This window comes from Spermophilus citellus, assembly GCF_964194105.1.
Source record: "Spermophilus citellus genome assembly, chromosome: X".
Lineage (NCBI taxonomy): Eukaryota > Metazoa > Chordata > Mammalia > Rodentia > Sciuridae > Spermophilus > Spermophilus citellus.
Window position 1 is genome coordinate 63,439,815 of NC_138190.1, and position 20,644 is coordinate 63,460,458.

Below are 20,644 nucleotides of genomic sequence, written 5' to 3' on the forward strand. Positions count from 1 at the left end.
TTGTGCTAGCTCCTTGAAACTTGACACAATAAAGTAGTTTCAAGTTCTGTCTCTATGTTTTGTTTGCTCTTGATGTAGCCCTAAGCAGTGACTGGCGAGAAACACTTTCATTGAAAGGGGTTGCCAAGCTTCCAAAAATTAAGAATCTCCAGAAATCTCAGCAAATATTTTTTCACCCAAACTGGATGATACTTTCAGGTAATGATCAGTACACTAAGCCCACTTAGTTCCCCAAATTTCGTTCTTCTATGTTGAAGCGTTCGTTTCCAGTAACAGTTTGAATTTTGGCATTTCTCACTGTTTTCTCCTATATTGATAGATGTATTTGGAACTCTAAATCCAACACGGTTTGTGCTAGCTTCTTGAAACTTCACACAATAAAGTACTTTCACGTTCTCTCTCAATGTTATGTTTCCTCTTGATGTAGCCCTAAGCAGTGACTGGCGAGAAACACTTTCATTGAAAGGGGTTGCCAAGCTTCCAAAAATTACGAGTCTCCAGAAATCTCAGCAAATATTTTTTCCCCCAAACTGGATGATACATTCAGGTAATGATCAGTACACTAAGCCCACATGGTTCCCCAAATTTCGTTCTTCTATGTTGAAGCGTTCGTTTCCAGTAACAGTTTGAATTTTGGCGTTTCACACTGTTTTCTCCTATATTGATAGATGTATTTGGAACTCTAAATGCAACACGGTTTGTGCTAGCTCCTTGAAACTTGACACAATAAAGTAGTTTCAAGTTCTATCTCTATGTTTTGTTTGCTCTTGATGTAGCCCTAAGCAGTGACTGGCGAGAAACACTTTCATTGAAAGGGGTTGCAAAGCTTCCAAAAATTACGAGTCTCAAGAAATCTCAGCAAATATTTTTTCACCCAAACTGGATGATACTTTCAGGTAATGATCAGTACACTAAGCCCACATGGTTCCCCAAATTTCGTTCTTCTATGTTGAAGCGTTCGTTTCAAGTAGCAGTTTGAATTTTGGCATTTCACACTGTTTTCTCCTATATTGATAGATGTATTTGGAACTCTAAATCCAACACGGTTTGTGCTAGCTCCTTGAAACTTGACACAATAAAGTAGTTTCAAGTTCTGTCTCTATGTTTTGTTTGCTCTTGATGTAGCCCTAAGCAGTGACTGGCGAGAAACACTTTCATTGAAAGGGGTTGCCAAGCTTCCAAAAATTAAGAATCTCCAGAAATCTCAGCAAATATTTTTTCACCCAAACTGGATGATACTTTCAGGTAATGATCAGTACACTAAGCCCACTTAGTTCCCCAAATTTCGTTCTTCTATGTTGAAGCGTTCGTTTCCAGTAACAGTTTGAATTTTGGCATTTCTCACTGTTTTCTCCTATATTGATAGATGTATTTGGAACTCTAAATCCAACACGGTTTGTGCTAGCTTCTTGAAACTTCACACAATAAAGTACTTTCACGTTCTCTCTCAATGTTATGTTTCCTCTTGATGTAGCCCTAAGCAGTGACTGGCGAGAAACACTTTCATTGAAAGGGGTTGCCAAGCTTCCAAAAATTACGAGTCTCCAGAAATCTCAGCAAATATTTTTTCCCCCAAACTGGATGATACATTCAGGTAATGATCAGTACACTAAGCCCACATGGTTCCCCAAATTTCGTTCTTCTATGTTGAAGCGTTCGTTTCCAGTAACAGTTTGAATTTTGGCGTTTCACACTGTTTTCTCCTATATTGATAGATGTATTTGGAACTCTAAATGCAACACGGTTTGTGCTAGCTCCTTGAAACTTGACACAATAAAGTAGTTTCAAGTTCTATCTCTATGTTTTGTTTGCTCTTGATGTAGCCCTAAGCAGTGACTGGCGAGAAACACTTTCATTGAAAGGGGTTGCAAAGCTTCCAAAAATTACGAGTCTCAAGAAATCTCAGCAAATATTTTTTCACCCAAACTGGATGATACTTTCAGGTAATGATCAGTACACTAAGCCCACATGGTTCCCCAAATTTCGTTCTTCTATGTTGAAGCGTTCGTTTCCACTAACAGTTTGAATTTTTTCGTTTCACACTGTTTTCTCCTATATTGATAGATGTATTTGGAACTCTAAATCCAACACAGTTTGTGCTAGCTTCTTGAAACTTCACACAATAAAGTAGTTTCACGTTCTCTCTCTATGTTATGTTTCTGCTTGATGTAGCCCTAAGCAGTGACTGGCGAGAAACACTTTCATTGAAAGTGGTTGCCAAGCTTCAAAAAATTTCGAGTCTCCAGAAATCTCAGCAAGTATTTTTTTCACGCAAACTGGATGATACTTTCAGGTAATGATCAGTACACTAAGCCCACTTGGTTCCCCAAATTTCGTTCTTCTATGTTGAAGTGCTCTTTTCCAGTAACAGTTTGAATTTTGGCGTTTCACACTGTTTTCTCCTATATTGATAGATGTATTTGGAACTCTAAATGCAACACGGTTTGTGCTAGCTCCTTGAAACTTGACACAATAAAGTACTTTCACGTTCTCTCTCGATGTTATGTTTCCTCTTGATGTAGCCCTAAGCAGTGACTGGCGAGAAACACTTTCATTGAAAGGGATTGCCAAGCTTCCAAAAATTTCGAGTATTCAGAAGTCTCAGCAAATATTTTTTCACCCAAACTGGATGATACATTCAGGTAATGATCAGTACACTAAGCCCACATGGTTCCCCAAATTTCGTTCTTCTATGTTGAAGCGTTCGTTTCCAGTAACAGTTTGAATTTTGGCGTTTCACACTGTTTTCTCCTATATTGATAGATGTATTTGGAACTCTAAATGCAACACGGTTTGTGCTAGCTCCTTGAAACTTGACACAATAAAGTAGTTTCAAGTTCTATCTCTATGTTTTGTTTGCTCTTGATGTAGCCCTAAGCAGTGACTGGCGAGAAACACTTTCATTGAAAGGGGTTGCCAAGCTTCCAAAAATTACGAGTCTCCAGAAATCTCAGCAAATATTTTTTCACCCAAACTGGATGATACTTTCAGGTAATGATCAGTACACTAAGCCCACATGGTTCCCCAAATATCGTTCTTCTATGTTGAAGCGTTCGTTTCCACTAACAGTTTGAATTTTGGCGTTTCACACTGTTTTCTCCTATATTGATAGATGTATTTGGAACTCTAAATCCAACACAGTTTGTGCTAGCTTCTTGAAACTTCACACAATAAAGTAGTTTCACGTTCTCTCTCTACGTTATGTTTCCTCTTGATGTAGCCCTAAGCAGTGACTGGCGAGAAACACTTTCATTGAAAGTGGTTGCCAAGCTTCCAAAAATTACGAGTCTCCAGAAATCTCAGCAAATATTTTTTCCCCCAAACTGGATGATACTTTCAGGTAATGATCAGTACACTAAGCCCACTTGGTTCCCCAAATTTCGTTCTTATATGTTGAAGTGCTCGTTTCCAGTAACAGTTTGAATTTTGGCGTTTCACACTGTTTTCTCCTATATTGATAGATGTATTTGGAACTCTAAATCCAACACGGTTTGTGCTAGCTCCTTGAAACTTGACACCATAAAGTAGATTCAAGTTCTATCTCTATGTTTTGTTTGCTCTTGATTTAGCCCTAACAAGTGACTGGCGAGAAACACTTTCATTGAAAGGGGTTGCCAAGCTTCCAAAAATTAAGAATCTCCAGAAATCTCAGCAAATATTTTTTTTCACGCAAACTGGATGATACTTTCAGGTAATGATCAGTACACTAAGCCCACTTGGTTCCCCAAATTTCGTTCTTCTATGTTGAAGCGTTCGTTTCCTGTAACAGTTTGAATTTTGGCGTTTCACACTGTTTTCTCCTATATTGATAGATGTATTTGGAACTCTAAATCCAACACGGTTTGTGCTAGCTCCTTGAAACTTGACACAATAAAGTAGTTTCAAGTTCTGTCTCTATGTTTTGTTTGCTCTTGATGTAGCCCTAAGCAGTGACTGGCGAGAAACACTTTCATTGAAAGGGGTTGCCAAGCTTCCAAAAATTAAGAATCTCCAGAAATCTCAGCAAATATTTTTTCACCCAAACTGGATGATACTTTCAGGTAATGATCAGTACACTAAGCCCACTTAGTTCCCCAAATTTCGTTCTTCTATGTTGAAGCGTTCGTTTCCAGTAACAGTTTGAATTTTGGCATTTCTCACTGTTTTCTCCTATATTGATAGATGTATTTGGAACTCTAAATCCAACACGGTTTGTGCTAGCTTCTTGAAACTTCACACAATAAAGTACTTTCACGTTCTCTCTCAATGTTATGTTTCCTCTTGATGTAGCCCTAAGCAGTGACTGGCGAGAAACACTTTCATTGAAAGGGGTTGCCAAGCTTCCAAAAATTAAGAATCTCCAGAAATCTCAGCAAATATTTTTTTTCACGCAAACTGGATGATACTTTCAGGTAATGATCAGTACACTAAGCCCACTTGGTTCCCCAAATTTCGTTCTTCTATGTTGAAGCGTTCGTTTCCTGTAACAGTTTGAATTTTGGCGTTTCACACTGTTTTCTCCTATATTGATAGATGTATTTGGAACTCTAAATCCTACACGGTTTGTGCTAGCTTCTTGAAACTTGACACAATAAAGTAGTTTCAATTTCTGTTTCTATGTTTTGTTTCCTCTTGATGTAGCCCTAAGCAGTGAGTGGCGAGAAACACTTTCATTGAAAGGGGTTGCCAAGCTTCCAAAAATTACGAGTCTCCAGAAATCTCAGCAAATATTTTTTCCCCCAAACTGGATGATACATTCAGGTAATGATCAGTACACTAAGCCCACATGGTTCCCCAAATTTCGTTCTTCTATGTTGAAGCGTTCGTTTCCAGTAACAGTTTGAATTTTGGCGTTTCACACTGTTTTCTCCTATATTGATAGATGTATTTGGAACTCTAAATGCAACACGGTTTGTGCTAGCTCCTTGAAACTTGACACAATAAAGTAGTTTCAAGTTCTATCTCTATGTTTTGTTTGCTCTTGATGTAGCCCTAAGCAGTGACTGGCGAGAAACACTTTCATTGAAAGGGGTTGCAAAGCTTCCAAAAATTACGAGTCTCAAGAAATCTCAGCAAATATTTTTTCACCCAAACTGGATGATACTTTCAGGTAATGATCAGTACACTAAGCCCACATGGTTCCCCAAATTTCGTTCTTCTATGTTGAAGCGTTCGTTTCCACTAACAGTTTGAATTTTTTCGTTTCACACTGTTTTCTCCTATATTGATAGATGTATTTGGAACTCTAAATCCAACACAGTTTGTGCTAGCTTCTTGAAACTTCACACAATAAAGTAGTTTCACGTTCTCTCTCTATGTTATGTTTCTGCTTGATGTAGCCCTAAGCAGTGACTGGCGAGAAACACTTTCATTGAAAGTGGTTGCCAAGCTTCAAAAAATTTCGAGTCTCCAGAAATCTCAGCAAGTATTTTTTTCACGCAAACTGGATGATACTTTCAGGTAATGATCAGTACACTAAGCCCACTTGGTTCCCCAAATTTCGTTCTTCTATGTTGAAGTGCTCTTTTCCAGTAACAGTTTGAATTTTGGCGTTTCACACTGTTTTCTCCTATATTGATAGATGTATTTGGAACTCTAAATGCAACACGGTTTGTGCTAGCTCCTTGAAACTTGACACAATAAAGTACTTTCACGTTCTCTCTCGATGTTATGTTTCCTCTTGATGTAGCCCTAAGCAGTGACTGGCGAGAAACACTTTCATTGAAAGGGATTGCCAAGCTTCCAAAAATTTCGAGTATTCAGAAGTCTCAGCAAATATTTTTTCACCCAAACTGGATGATACATTCAGGTAATGATCAGTACACTAAGCCCACATGGTTCCCCAAATTTCGTTCTTCTATGTTGAAGCGTTCGTTTCCAGTAACAGTTTGAATTTTGGCGTTTCACACTGTTTTCTCCTATATTGATAGATGTATTTGGAACTCTAAATGCAACACGGTTTGTGCTAGCTCCTTGAAACTTGACACAATAAAGTAGTTTCAAGTTCTATCTCTATGTTTTGTTTGCTCTTGATGTAGCCCTAAGCAGTGACTGGCGAGAAACACTTTCATTGAAAGGGGTTGCCAAGCTTCCAAAAATTACGAGTCTCCAGAAATCTCAGCAAATATTTTTTCACCCAAACTGGATGATACTTTCAGGTAATGATCAGTACACTAAGCCCACATGGTTCCCCAAATATCGTTCTTCTATGTTGAAGCGTTCGTTTCCACTAACAGTTTGAATTTTGGCGTTTCACACTGTTTTCTCCTATATTGATAGATGTATTTGGAACTCTAAATCCAACACAGTTTGTGCTAGCTTCTTGAAACTTCACACAATAAAGTAGTTTCACGTTCTCTCTCTACGTTATGTTTCCTCTTGATGTAGCCCTAAGCAGTGACTGGCGAGAAACACTTTCATTGAAAGTGGTTGCCAAGCTTCCAAAAATTACGAGTCTCCAGAAATCTCAGCAAATATTTTTTCCCCCAAACTGGATGATACTTTCAGGTAATGATCAGTACACTAAGCCCACTTGGTTCCCCAAATTTCGTTCTTATATGTTGAAGTGCTCGTTTCCAGTAACAGTTTGAATTTTGGCGTTTCACACTGTTTTCTCCTATATTGATAGATGTATTTGGAACTCTAAATCCAACACGGTTTGTGCTAGCTCCTTGAAACTTGACACCATAAAGTAGATTCAAGTTCTATCTCTATGTTTTGTTTGCTCTTGATGTAGCCCTAACAAGTGACTGGCGAGAAACACTTTCATTGAAAGGGGTTGCCAAGCTTCCAAAAATTAAGAATCTCCAGAAATCTCAGCAAATATTTTTTTTCACGCAAACTGGATGATACTTTCAGGTAATGATCAGTACACTAAGCCCACTTGGTTCCCCAAATTTCGTTCTTCTATGTTGAAGCGTTCGTTTCCTGTAACAGTTTGAATTTTGGCGTTTCACACTGTTTTCTCCTATATTGATAGATGTATTTGGAACTCTAAATCCTACACGGTTTGTGCTAGCTTCTTGAAACTTGACACAATAAAGTAGTTTCAATTTCTGTTTCTATGTTTTGTTTCCTCTTGATGTAGCCCTAAGCAGTGACTGGCGAGAAACACTTTCATTGAAAGGGGTTGCCAAGCTTCCAAATATTACGAGTCTCCAGAAATCTCAGCAAATATTTTTTCCCCCAAACTGGATGATACATTCAGGTAATGATCAGTACACTAAGCCCACATGGTTCCCCAAATTTCGTTCTTCTATGTTGAAGCGTTCGTTTCCAGTAACAGTTTGAATTTTGGCGTTTCACACTGTTTTCTCCTATATTGATAGATGTATTTGGAACTCTAAATGCAACACGGTTTGTGCTAGCTCCTTGAAACTTGACACAATAAAGTAGTTTCAAGTTCTATCTCTATGTTTTGTTTGCTCTTGATGTAGCCCTAAGCAGTGACTGGCGAGAAACACTTTCATTGAAAGGGGTTGCCAAGCTTCCAAAAATTACGAGTCTCAAGAAATCTCAGCAAATATTTTTTCACCCAAACTGGATGATACTTTCAGGTAATGATCAGTACACTAAGCCCACATGGTTCTCCAAATTTCGTTCTTCTATGTTGAAGCGTTCGTTTCCACTAACAGTTTGAATTTTTTCGTTTCACACTGTTTTCTCCTATATTGATAGATGTATTTGGAACTCTAAATCCAACACAGTTTGTGCTAGCTTCTTGAAACTTCACACAATAAAGTAGTTTCACGTTCTCTCTCTATGTTATGTTTCCGCTTGATGTAGCCCTAAGCAGTGACTGGCGAGAAACACTTTCATTGAAAGTGGTTGCCAAGCTTCAAAAAATTTCGAGTCTCCAGAAATCTCAGCAAGTATTTTTTTCACGCAAACTGGATGATACTTTCAGGTAATGATCAGTACACTAAGCCCACTTGGTTCCCCAAATTTCGTTCTTCTATGTTGAAGTGCTCTTTTCCAGTAACAGTTTGAATTTTGGCGTTTCACACTGTTTTCTCCTATATTGATAGATGTATTTGGAACTCTAAATCCAACAAGGTTTGTGCTAGCTCCTTGAAACTTGACACAATAAAGTAGATTCAATTTCTATCTCTATGATTTGTTTGCTCTTGATGTAGCCCTAACATGTGACTGGCGAGAAACACTTTCATTGGAAGGGTTTGCCAAGCTTCCAAAAATTAAGAATCTCCAGAAATCTCAGCAAATATTTTTTCACGCAAACTGGATGATACTTTCAGGTAATGATCAGTACACTAAGCCCACTTGGTTCCCCAAATTTCGTTCTTCTATGTTGAAGCGTTCGTTTCCTGTAACAGTTTGAATTTTGGCGTTTCACACTGTTTTCTCCTATATTGATAGATGTATTTGGAACTCTAAATCCTACACGGTTTGTGCTAGCTTCTTGAAATTTGACACAATAAAGTAGTTTCACGTTCTCTTTCTATGTTATGTTTCCTCTTGATGTAGCCCTAAGCAGTGACTGGCGAGAAACACTTTCATTGAAAGGGGTTGCCAACCTTCCCAAATTTCGAGTCTCCAGAAGTCTCAGCAAATATTTTTTCACCAAAACTGGATGATACTTTCAGGTAATGATCAGTACACTAAGCCCACATGGTTCCCCAAATTTCGTTCTTCTATGTTGAAGCGTTCGTTTCCAGTAACAGTTTGAATTTTGGCGTTTCACACTGTTTTCTCCTATATTGATAGATGTATTTGGAACTCTAAATGCAACACGGTTTGTGCTAGCTCCTTGAAACTTGACACAATAAAGTAGTTTCAAGTTCTATCTCTATGTTTTGTTTGCTCTTGATGTAGCCCTAAGCAGTGACTGGCGAGAAACACTTTCATTGAAAGGGGTTGCAAAGCTTCCAAAAATTACGAGTCTCAAGAAATCTCAGCAAATATTTTTTCACCCAAACTGGATGATACTTTCAGGTAATGATCAGTACACTAAGCCCACATGGTTCCCCAAATTTCGTTCTTCTATGTTGAAGCGTTCGTTTCCACTAACAGTTTGAATTTTTTCGTTTCACACTGTTTTCTCCTATATTGATAGATGTATTTGGAACTCTAAATCCAACACAGTTTGTGCTAGCTTCTTGAAACTTCACACAATAAAGTAGTTTCACGTTCTCTCTCTATGTTATGTTTCTGCTTGATGTAGCCCTAAGCAGTGACTGGCGAGAAACACTTTCATTGAAAGTGGTTGCCAAGCTTCAAAAAATTTCGAGTCTCCAGAAATCTCAGCAAGTATTTTTTTCACGCAAACTGGATGATACTTTCAGGTAATGATCAGTACACTAAGCCCACTTGGTTCCCCAAATTTCGTTCTTCTATGTTGAAGTGCTCTTTTCCAGTAACAGTTTGAATTTTGGCGTTTCACACTGTTTTCTCCTATATTGATAGATGTATTTGGAACTCTAAATGCAACACGGTTTGTGCTAGCTCCTTGAAACTTGACACAATAAAGTACTTTCACGTTCTCTCTCGATGTTATGTTTCCTCTTGATGTAGCCCTAAGCAGTGACTGGCGAGAAACACTTTCATTGAAAGGGATTGCCAAGCTTCCAAAAATTTCGAGTATTCAGAAGTCTCAGCAAATATTTTTTCACCCAAACTGGATGATACATTCAGGTAATGATCAGTACACTAAGCCCACATGGTTCCCCAAATTTCGTTCTTCTATGTTGAAGCGTTCGTTTCCAGTAACAGTTTGAATTTTGGCGTTTCACACTGTTTTCTCCTATATTGATAGATGTATTTGGAACTCTAAATGCAACACGGTTTGTGCTAGCTCCTTGAAACTTGACACAATAAAGTAGTTTCAAGTTCTATCTCTATGTTTTGTTTGCTCTTGATGTAGCCCTAAGCAGTGACTGGCGAGAAACACTTTCATTGAAAGGGGTTGCCAAGCTTCCAAAAATTACGAGTCTCCAGAAATCTCAGCAAATATTTTTTCACCCAAACTGGATGATACTTTCAGGTAATGATCAGTACACTAAGCCCACATGGTTCCCCAAATATCGTTCTTCTATGTTGAAGCGTTCGTTTCCACTAACAGTTTGAATTTTGGCGTTTCACACTGTTTTCTCCTATATTGATAGATGTATTTGGAACTCTAAATCCAACACAGTTTGTGCTAGCTTCTTGAAACTTCACACAATAAAGTAGTTTCACGTTCTCTCTCTACGTTATGTTTCCTCTTGATGTAGCCCTAAGCAGTGACTGGCGAGAAACACTTTCATTGAAAGTGGTTGCCAAGCTTCCAAAAATTACGAGTCTCCAGAAATCTCAGCAAATATTTTTTCCCCCAAACTGGATGATACTTTCAGGTAATGATCAGTACACTAAGCCCACTTGGTTCCCCAAATTTCGTTCTTATATGTTGAAGTGCTCGTTTCCAGTAACAGTTTGAATTTTGGCGTTTCACACTGTTTTCTCCTATATTGATAGATGTATTTGGAACTCTAAATCCAACACGGTTTGTGCTAGCTCCTTGAAACTTGACACCATAAAGTAGATTCAAGTTCTATCTCTATGTTTTGTTTGCTCTTGATGTAGCCCTAACAAGTGACTGGCGAGAAACACTTTCATTGAAAGGGGTTGCCAAGCTTCCAAAAATTAAGAATCTCCAGAAATCTCAGCAAATATTTTTTTTCACGCAAACTGGATGATACTTTCAGGTAATGATCAGTACACTAAGCCCACTTGGTTCCCCAAATTTCGTTCTTCTATGTTGAAGCGTTCGTTTCCTGTAACAGTTTGAATTTTGGCGTTTCACACTGTTTTCTCCTATATTGATAGATGTATTTGGAACTCTAAATCCTACACGGTTTGTGCTAGCTTCTTGAAACTTGACACAATAAAGTAGTTTCAATTTCTGTTTCTATGTTTTGTTTCCTCTTGATGTAGCCCTAAGCAGTGACTGGCGAGAAACACTTTCATTGAAAGGGGTTGCCAAGCTTCCAAATATTACGAGTCTCCAGAAATCTCAGCAAATATTTTTTCCCCCAAACTGGATGATACATTCAGGTAATGATCAGTACACTAAGCCCACATGGTTCCCCAAATTTCGTTCTTCTATGTTGAAGCGTTCGTTTCCAGTAACAGTTTGAATTTTGGCGTTTCACACTGTTTTCTCCTATATTGATAGATGTATTTGGAACTCTAAATGCAACACGGTTTGTGCTAGCTCCTTGAAACTTGACACAATAAAGTAGTTTCAAGTTCTATCTCTATGTTTTGTTTGCTCTTGATGTAGCCCTAAGCAGTGACTGGCGAGAAACACTTTCATTGAAAGGGGTTGCCAAGCTTCCAAAAATTACGAGTCTCAAGAAATCTCAGCAAATATTTTTTCACCCAAACTGGATGATACTTTCAGGTAATGATCAGTACACTAAGCCCACATGGTTCTCCAAATTTCGTTCTTCTATGTTGAAGCGTTCGTTTCCACTAACAGTTTGAATTTTTTCGTTTCACACTGTTTTCTCCTATATTGATAGATGTATTTGGAACTCTAAATCCAACACAGTTTGTGCTAGCTTCTTGAAACTTCACACAATAAAGTAGTTTCACGTTCTCTCTCTATGTTATGTTTCCGCTTGATGTAGCCCTAAGCAGTGACTGGCGAGAAACACTTTCATTGAAAGTGGTTGCCAAGCTTCAAAAAATTTCGAGTCTCCAGAAATCTCAGCAAGTATTTTTTTCACGCAAACTGGATGATACTTTCAGGTAATGATCAGTACACTAAGCCCACTTGGTTCCCCAAATTTCGTTCTTCTATGTTGAAGTGCTCTTTTCCAGTAACAGTTTGAATTTTGGCGTTTCACACTGTTTTCTCCTATATTGATAGATGTATTTGGAACTCTAAATCCAACAAGGTTTGTGCTAGCTCCTTGAAACTTGACACAATAAAGTAGATTCAATTTCTATCTCTATGATTTGTTTGCTCTTGATGTAGCCCTAACATGTGACTGGCGAGAAACACTTTCATTGGAAGGGTTTGCCAAGCTTCCAAAAATTAAGAATCTCCAGAAATCTCAGCAAATATTTTTTCACGCAAACTGGATGATACTTTCAGGTAATGATCAGTACACTAAGCCCACTTGGTTCCCCAAATTTCGTTCTTCTATGTTGAAGCGTTCGTTTCCTGTAACAGTTTGAATTTTGGCGTTTCACACTGTTTTCTCCTATATTGATAGATGTATTTGGAACTCTAAATCCTACACGGTTTGTGCTAGCTTCTTGAAATTTGACACAATAAAGTAGTTTCACGTTCTCTTTCTATGTTATGTTTCCTCTTGATGTAGCCCTAAGCAGTGACTGGCGAGAAACACTTTCATTGAAAGGGGTTGCCAACCTTCCCAAATTTCGAGTCTCCAGAAGTCTCAGCAAATATTTTTTCACCAAAACTGGATGATACTTTCAGGTAATGATCAGTACACTAAGCCCACATGGTTCCTCAAATTTTGTTCTTCTATGTTGAAGCGTTCGTTTCCAGTAACAGTTTGAATTTTGGTGTTTCACACTGTTTTCTCCTATATTGATAGATGTATTTGGAACTCTGAATCCAACACGTTTTGTGCTAGCTTCTTGAAACTTCACACAATAAAGTACTTTCACGTTCTCTCTCGATGTTATGTTTCCTCTTGATGTAGCCCTAAGCAGTGACTGGCGAGAAACACTTTCATTGAAAGGGATTGCCAAGCTTCCAAAAATTTCGAGTATTCAGAAGTCTCAGCAAATATTTTTTCACCCAAACTGGATGATACATTCAGGTAATGATCAGTACACTAAGCCCACATGGTTCCCCAAATTTCGTTCTTCTATGTTGAAGCGTTCGTTTCCAGTAACAGTTTGAATTTTGGCGTTTCACACTGTTTTCTCCTATATTGATAGATGTATTTGGAACTCTAAATGCAACACGGTTTGTGCTAGCTCCTTGAAACTTGACACAATAAAGTAGTTTCAAGTTCTATCTCTATGTTTTGTTTGCTCTTGATGTAGCCCTAACAAGTGACTGGCGAGAAACACTTTCATTGAAAGGGGTTGCCAAGCTTCCAAAAATTAAGAATCTCCAGAAATCTCAGCAAATATTTTTTTTTCACGCAAACTGGATGATACTTTCAGGTAATGATCAGTACACTAAGCCCACTTGGTTCCCCAAATTTCGTTCTTCTATGTTGAAGCGTTCGTTTCCTGTAACAGTTTGAATTTTGGCGTTTCACACTGTTTTCTCCTATATTGATAGATGTATTTGGAACTCTAAATCCTACACGGTTTGTGCTAGCTTCTTGAAACTTGACACAATAAAGTAGTTTCAATTTCTGTTTCTATGTTTTGTTTCCTCTTGATGTAGCCCTAAGCAGTGACTGGCGAGAAACACTTTCATTGAAAGGGGTTGCCAAGCTTCCAAAAATTACGAGTCTCCAGAAATCTCAGCAAATATTTTTTCCCCCAAACTGGATGATACATTCAGGTAATGATCAGTACACTAAGCCCACATGGTTCCCCAAATTTCGTTCTTCTATGTTGAAGCGTTCGTTTCCAGTAAGAGTTTGAATTTTGGCGTTTCACACTGTTTTCTCCTATATTGATAGATGTATTTGGAACTCTAAATGCAACACGGTTTGTGCTAGCTCCTTGAAACTTGACACAATAAAGTAGTTTCAAGTTCTATCTCTATGTTTTGTTTGCTCTTGATGTAGCCCTAAGCAGTGACTGGCGAGAAACACTTTCATTGAAAGGGGTTGCAAAGCTTCCAAAAATTACGAGTCTCAAGAAATCTCAGCAAATATTTTTTCACCCAAACTGGATGATACTTTCAGGTAATGATCAGTACACTAAGCCCACATGGTTCCCCAAATTTCGTTCTTCTATGTTGAAGCGTTCGTTTCCACTAACAGTTTGAATTTTTTCGTTTCACACTGTTTTCTCCTATATTGATAGATGTATTTGGAACTCTAAATCCAACACAGTTTGTGCTAGCTTCTTGAAATTTCACACAATAAAGTAGTTTCACGTTCTCTCTCTATGTTATGTTTCCGCTTGATGTAGCCCTAAGCAGTGACTGGCGAGAAACACTTTCATTGAAAGTGGTTGCCAAGCTTCAAAAAATTTCGAGTCTCCAGAAATCTCAGCAAGTATTTTTTTTTCACGCAAACTGGATGATACTTTCAGGAAATGATCAGTACACTAAGCCCACTTGGTTCCCCAAATTTCGTTCTTCTATGTTGAAGTGCTCTTTTCCAGTAACAGTTTGAATTTTGGCGTTTCACACTGTTTTCTCCTATATTGATAGATGTATTTGGAACTCTAAATCCAACACGGTTTGTGCTAGCTCCTTGAAACTTGACACAATAAAGTAGATTCAATTTCTATCTCTATGTTTTGTTTGCTCTTCATGTAGCCCTAACATGTGACTGGCGAGAAACACTTTCATTGGAAGGGGTTGCCAAGCTTCCAAAAATTAAGAATCTCCAGAAATCTCAGCAAATATTTTTTCACGCAAACTGGATGATACTTTCAGGTAATGATCAGTACACTAAGCCCACTTGGTTCCCCAAATTTCGTTCTTCTATGTTGAAGCGTTCGTTTCCTGTAACAGTTTGAATTTTGGCGTTTCACACTGTTTTCTCCTATATTGATAGATGTATTTGGAACTCTAAATCCTACACGGTTTGTTCTAGCTTCTTGAAATTTGACACAATAAAGTAGTTTCACGTTCTCTTTCTATGTTATGTTTCCTCTTGATGTAGCCCTAAGCAGTGACTGGCGAGAAACACTTTCATTGAAAGGGGTTGCCAACCTTCCCAAATTTCGAGTCTCCAGAAGTCTCAGCAAATATTTTTTCACCAAAACTGCATGATACTTTCAGGTAATGATCAGTACACTAAGCCCACATGGTTCCTCAAATTTTGTTCTTCTATGTTGAAGCGTTCGTTTCCAGTAACAGTTTGAATTTTGGCGTTTCACACTGTTTTCTCTTATATTGATAGATGTATTTGGAACTCTGAATCCAACACGTTTTGTGCTAGCTTCTTGAAACTTCACACAATAAAGTACTTTCACGTTCTCTCTCGATGTTATGTTTCCTCTTGATGTAGCCCTAAGCAGTGACTGGCGAGAAACACTTTCATTGAAAGGGATTGCCAAGCTTCCAAAAATTTCGAGTATTCAGAAGTCTCAGCAAATATTTTTTCACCCAAACTGGATGATACATTCAGGTAATGATCAGTACACTAAGCCCACATGGTTCCCCAAATTTCGTTCTTCTATGTTGAAGCGTTCGTTTCCAGTAATAGTTTGAATTTTGGCGTTTCACACTGTTTTCTCCTATATTGATAGATGTATTTGGAACTCTAAATGCAACACGGTTTGTGCTAGCTCCTTGAAACTTGACACAATAAAGTAGTTTCCAGTTCTATCTCTATGTTTTGTTTGCTCTTGATGTAGCCCTAAGCAGTGACTGGCGAGAAACACTTTCATTGAAAGTGGTTGCCAAGCTTCAAAAAATTTCGAGTCTCCAGAAATCTCAGCAAGTATTTTTTTCACGCAAACTGGATGATACTTTCAGGTAATGATCAGTACACTAAGCCCACTTGGTTCCCCAAATTTCGTTCTTCTATGTTGAAGCGTTCGTTTCCAGTAGCAGTTTGAATTTTGGCGTTTCACAGTGTTTTCTCCTATATTGATAGATGTATTTGGAACTCTAAATCCAACACGGGTTTTGCTAGCTTCTTGAAACTTCACACAATAAAGTAGTTTAACGTTCTCTCTCTATGTTATGTTTCCTCTTGATGTATCCCTAAGCAGTGACTGGCGAGAAACACTTTCATTGAAAGGGGTTGCCAAGCTTCCAAAAATTACGAGTCTCCAGAAATCTCAGCAAATATTTTTTCACCCAAACTGGATGATACTTTCAGGTAATGATCAGTACACTAAGCCCACTTGGTTCCCCAAATTTCGTCCTTCTATGTTGAAGCGTTCGTTTCAACTTACAGTTTGAATTTTGGCGTTTCACACTGTTTTCTCCTATATTGATAGATGTATTTGGAACTCTAAATCCAACACGGTTTGTGCTAGCTTCATGAAACTTGACACAATAAAGTAGTTTCACATTCTCTCTCTATGTTATGTTTCCTCTTGATGTAGCCCTAAGAAGTGATTTGCGAGAAACACTTTCATATAAAGGGGTTGCCAAGCTTCTAAAAATTACGAGTCTCCAGAAATTTCAGCAAATATTTTTTCACCCAAACTGGATGATACTTTCAGGTAGTGATCAGTACACTAAGCCCACTTGGTTCCCCAAATTTCGTTCTTCTATGTTGAAGGGTTCGTTTCCAGTAACAGTTTGAATTTTGGCATTTCACACTGTTTTCTCCTATATTGATAGATTTATTTGGAACTCTAAATCCAAAATGGTTTGTGCTAGCTTCTTGAAACTTCACACAATAAAGTACTTTCACGTTCTCTCTCTATGTTATGTTTCCTCTTGATGTAGCCCAAAGCAGTGACTGGCGAGAAACACTTTCATTGAAAGGGGTTGCCAAGCTTCCAAAAATTTCGAGTCTCCAGAAATCTCAGCAAATATTTTTTCACCCAAACTGGATGATACTTTCAGGTAATGATCAGTACACTAAGCCCACTTGGTTCCCCAAATTTTGTTCTTCTATGTTGAAGCGTTCGTTTCCAGTAACAGTTTGAATTTTGGCGTTTCACACTGTTTTCTCCTATATTGATAGATGTATTTGGAACTCTAAATCCAACACGGTTTGTGCTAGCTTCTTGAAACTTCACACAATAAAGTACTTTCACGTTCTCTCTCTATGTTATGTTTCCTCTTGATGTAGCCCAAAGCAGTGACTGGCGAGAAATACTTTCATTGAAAGGGGTTGCCAAGCTTCCAAAAATTTCGAGTCTCCAGAAATCTCAGCAAATATTTTTTCACCCAAACTGGATGATACTTTCAGGTAATGATTAGTACACTAAGTCCACTTGGTTCCCCAAATTTCGTTCTTCTATTTTGAAGGGTTCGTTTCCAGTAACAGTTTGAATTTTGGCATTTCACACTGTTTTCTCCTATATTGATAGATGTATTTGGAACTCTAACTCCAAAATGGTTTGTGCTAGCTTCTTGAAACTTCACACAATAAAGTACTTTCACGTTCTCTCTCGATGTTAGGTTTCCTTTTGATGTAGCCCTAAGCAGTGACTGGCGAGAAACACTTTAATTGAATGGGGTTGCCAGCCTTCCAAAAATTTCGAGTCTCCAGAAGTCTCATCAAATATTTTTTCACCAAAACTGGATGATACTTTCAGGTAATGATCAGTACACTAAGCCCACTTGGTTCCCCAAATTTCGTTCTTCTATGTTGAAGCGTTCGTTTCCAGTAACAGTTTGAATTTTGGCGTTTCACACTGTTTTCTCCTATATTGATAGATGTATTTGGAACTCTAAATCCAACACGGTTTGTGCTAGCTCCTTGAAACTTGACACAATAAAGTAGTTTCAAGTTCTGTCTCTATGTTTTGTTTGCCCTTGATGTAGCCCTAAGCAGTGACTGGCGAGAAACACTTTCATTGAAAGGGGTTGCCAAGCTTCCAAAAATTAAGAATCTCCAGAAATCTCAGCAAATATTTTTTCACCCAAACTGGATGATACTTTCAGGTAATGATCAGTACACTAAGCCCACTTAGTTCCCCAAATTTCGTTCTTCTATGTTGAAGCGTTCGTTTCCAGTAACAGTTTGAATTTTGGCATTTCACACTGTTTTCTCCTATATTGATAGATGTACTTGGAACTCTAAATCCAACACGGTTTGTGCTAGCTTCTTGAAACTTCACACAATAAAGTACTTTCACGTTCTCTCTCAATGTTATGTTTCCTCTTGATGTAGCCCTAAGCAGTGACTGGCGAGAAACACTTTCATTGAAAGGGGTTGCCAAGCTTCCAAAAATTACGAGTCTCCAGAAATCTCAGCAAATATTTTTTCACCCAAACTGGATGATAAATTCAGGTAATGATCAGTACACTAAGCCCACATGGTTCCCCAAATTTCGTTCTTCTATGTTGAAGCGTTCGTTTCCAGTAACTGTTTGAATTTTGGCGTTTCACACTGTTTTCTCCTATATTGATAGATGTATTTGGAACTCTAAATGCAACACGGTTTGTGCTAGCTCCTTGAAACTTGACACAATAAAGTAGTTTCAAGTTCTATCTCTATGTTTTGTTTGCTCTTGATGTAGCCCTAAGCAGTGACTGGCGAGAAACACTTTCATTGAAAGGGGTTGCCAAGCTTCCAAAAATTACGAGTCTCAAGAAATCTCAGAAAATATTTTTTCACCCAAACTGGATGATACTTTCAGGTAATGATCAGTACACTAAGCCCACATGGTTCCCCAAATTTTGTTCTTCTATGTTGAAGCGTTCGTTTCCACTAACAGTTTGAATTTTGGCGTTTCACACTGTTTTCTCCTATATTGATAGATGTATTTGGAACTCTAAATCCAATACAGTTTGTGCTAGCTTCTTGTAACTTCACACAATAAAGTAGTTTCACGTTCTCTCTCTACGTTATGTTTCCTCTTGATGTAGCCCTAAGCAGTGACTGGCGAGAAACACTTTCATTGAAAGTGGTTGCCAAGCTTCAAAAAATTTCGAGTCTCCAGAAATCTCAGCAAGTATTTTTTTCACGCAAACTGGATGATACTTTCAGGTAATGATCAGTACACTAAGCCCACTTGGTTCCCCAAATTTCGTTCTTCTATGTTGAAGTGCTCGTTTCCAGTAACAGTTTGAATTTTGGCGTTTCACACTGTTTTCTCCTATATTGATAGATGTATTTGGAACTCTAAATCCAACACGGTTTGTGCTAGCTCCTTGAAACTTGACACAATAAAGTAGATTCAAGTTCTATCTCTATGTTTTGTTTGCTCTTGATGTAGCCCTAACAAGTGACTGGCGAGAAACACTTTCATTGAAAGGGGTTGCCAAGCTTCCAAAAATTAAGAATCTCCAGAAATCTCAGCAAATATTTTTTCACGCAAACTGGATGATACTTTCAGGTAATGATCAGTACACTAAGCCCACTTGGTTCCCCAAATTTCGTTCTTCTATGTTGAAGCGTTCGTTTCCTGTAACAGTTTGAATTTTGGCGTTTCACACTGTTTTCTCCTATATTGATAGATGTATTTGGAACTCTAAATCCTACACGGTTTGTGCTAGCTTCTTGAAATTTGACACAATAAAGTAGTTTCACGTTCTCTCTCTATGTTATGTTTCCTCTTGATGTAGCCCTAAGCAGTGACTGGCGAGAAACACTTTCATTGAAAGGGGTTGCCAACCTTCCCAAATTTCGAGTCTCCAGAAGTCTCAGCAAATATTTTTTCACCCAAACTGGATGATACTTTCAGGTAATGATCAGTACACTAAGCCCACATGGTTCCTCAAATTTTGTTCTTCTATGTTGAAGCGTTCGTTTCCAGTAAGAGTTTGAATTTTGGCGTTTCACACTGTTTTCTCTTATATTGATAGATGTATTTGGAACTCTGAATCCAACACGTTTTGTGCTAGCTTCTTGAAACTTCACACAATAAAGTACTTTCACGTTCTCTCTCGATGTTAGGTTTCCTCTTGATGTAGCCCTAAGCAGTGACTGGCGAGAAACACTTTCATTGAAAGGGATTGCCAAGCTTCCAAAAATTTCGAGTATTCAGAAGTCTCAGCAAATATTTTTTCACCCAAACTGGATGATTCATTCAGGTAATGATCAGTACACTAAGCCCACATGGTTCCCCAAATTTCGTTCTTCTATGTTGAAGCGTTCGTTTCCAGTAAGAGTTTGAATTTTGGCGTTTCACACTGTTTTCTCTTATATTGATAGATGTATTTGGAACTCTAAATCCAACACGGTTTGTGCTAGCTTCTTGAAACTTCACACAATAAATAGTCTCAGGTTCTCTCTCTATGTTATGTTTCCTCTTGATATAGCCCTAAGCAGTGACTGTCGAGAAACACTTTCAATGAAAGGGGTTGCCAAGCTTCCAAAAATTTCGAGTCTCCAGAAATCTCAGCAAATATTTTTTCACCCAAACTGGATGATACTTTCAGGTAATGATCAGTACACTAAGCCCACTTGGTTCCGCAAATTTCGTTCTTCTATGTTGAAGTGTTTGTTTCCAGTAACAGTTTGAATTTTGGCGTTTCACACTGTTTTCTCCTATATTGATAGATGTATTTGGAACTCTAAATCCAACACGGTTTGTGCTAGCTTCCTGAAACTTGACACAATAAAATAGTTTCACGATCTCTCTCTATGTTATGTTTCCTCCATATGTAGCCCTAAGCAGTGATTTGCGACAAACACTTTCATTGAAAGGGTTTGCCAAGCTTCTAAAAATTATGAGTCTCCAGAAATCTCAGCAAATATTTTTTCACCCAAAATGGATGATACTTTCAGGTAATGATCAGTACACTAAGCCCACTTGGTTCCCCAAATTTCGTTCTTCTATGTTGAAGGGTTCGTTTCCAGTTACAGTTTGAATTTTGGCGTTTCACACTCTTTTCTCCTATATTGATAGATGTATTTGGAACTCTAAATCCAACACGGTTTGTGCTAGCTCCTTGAAACTTGACACAATAAAGTAG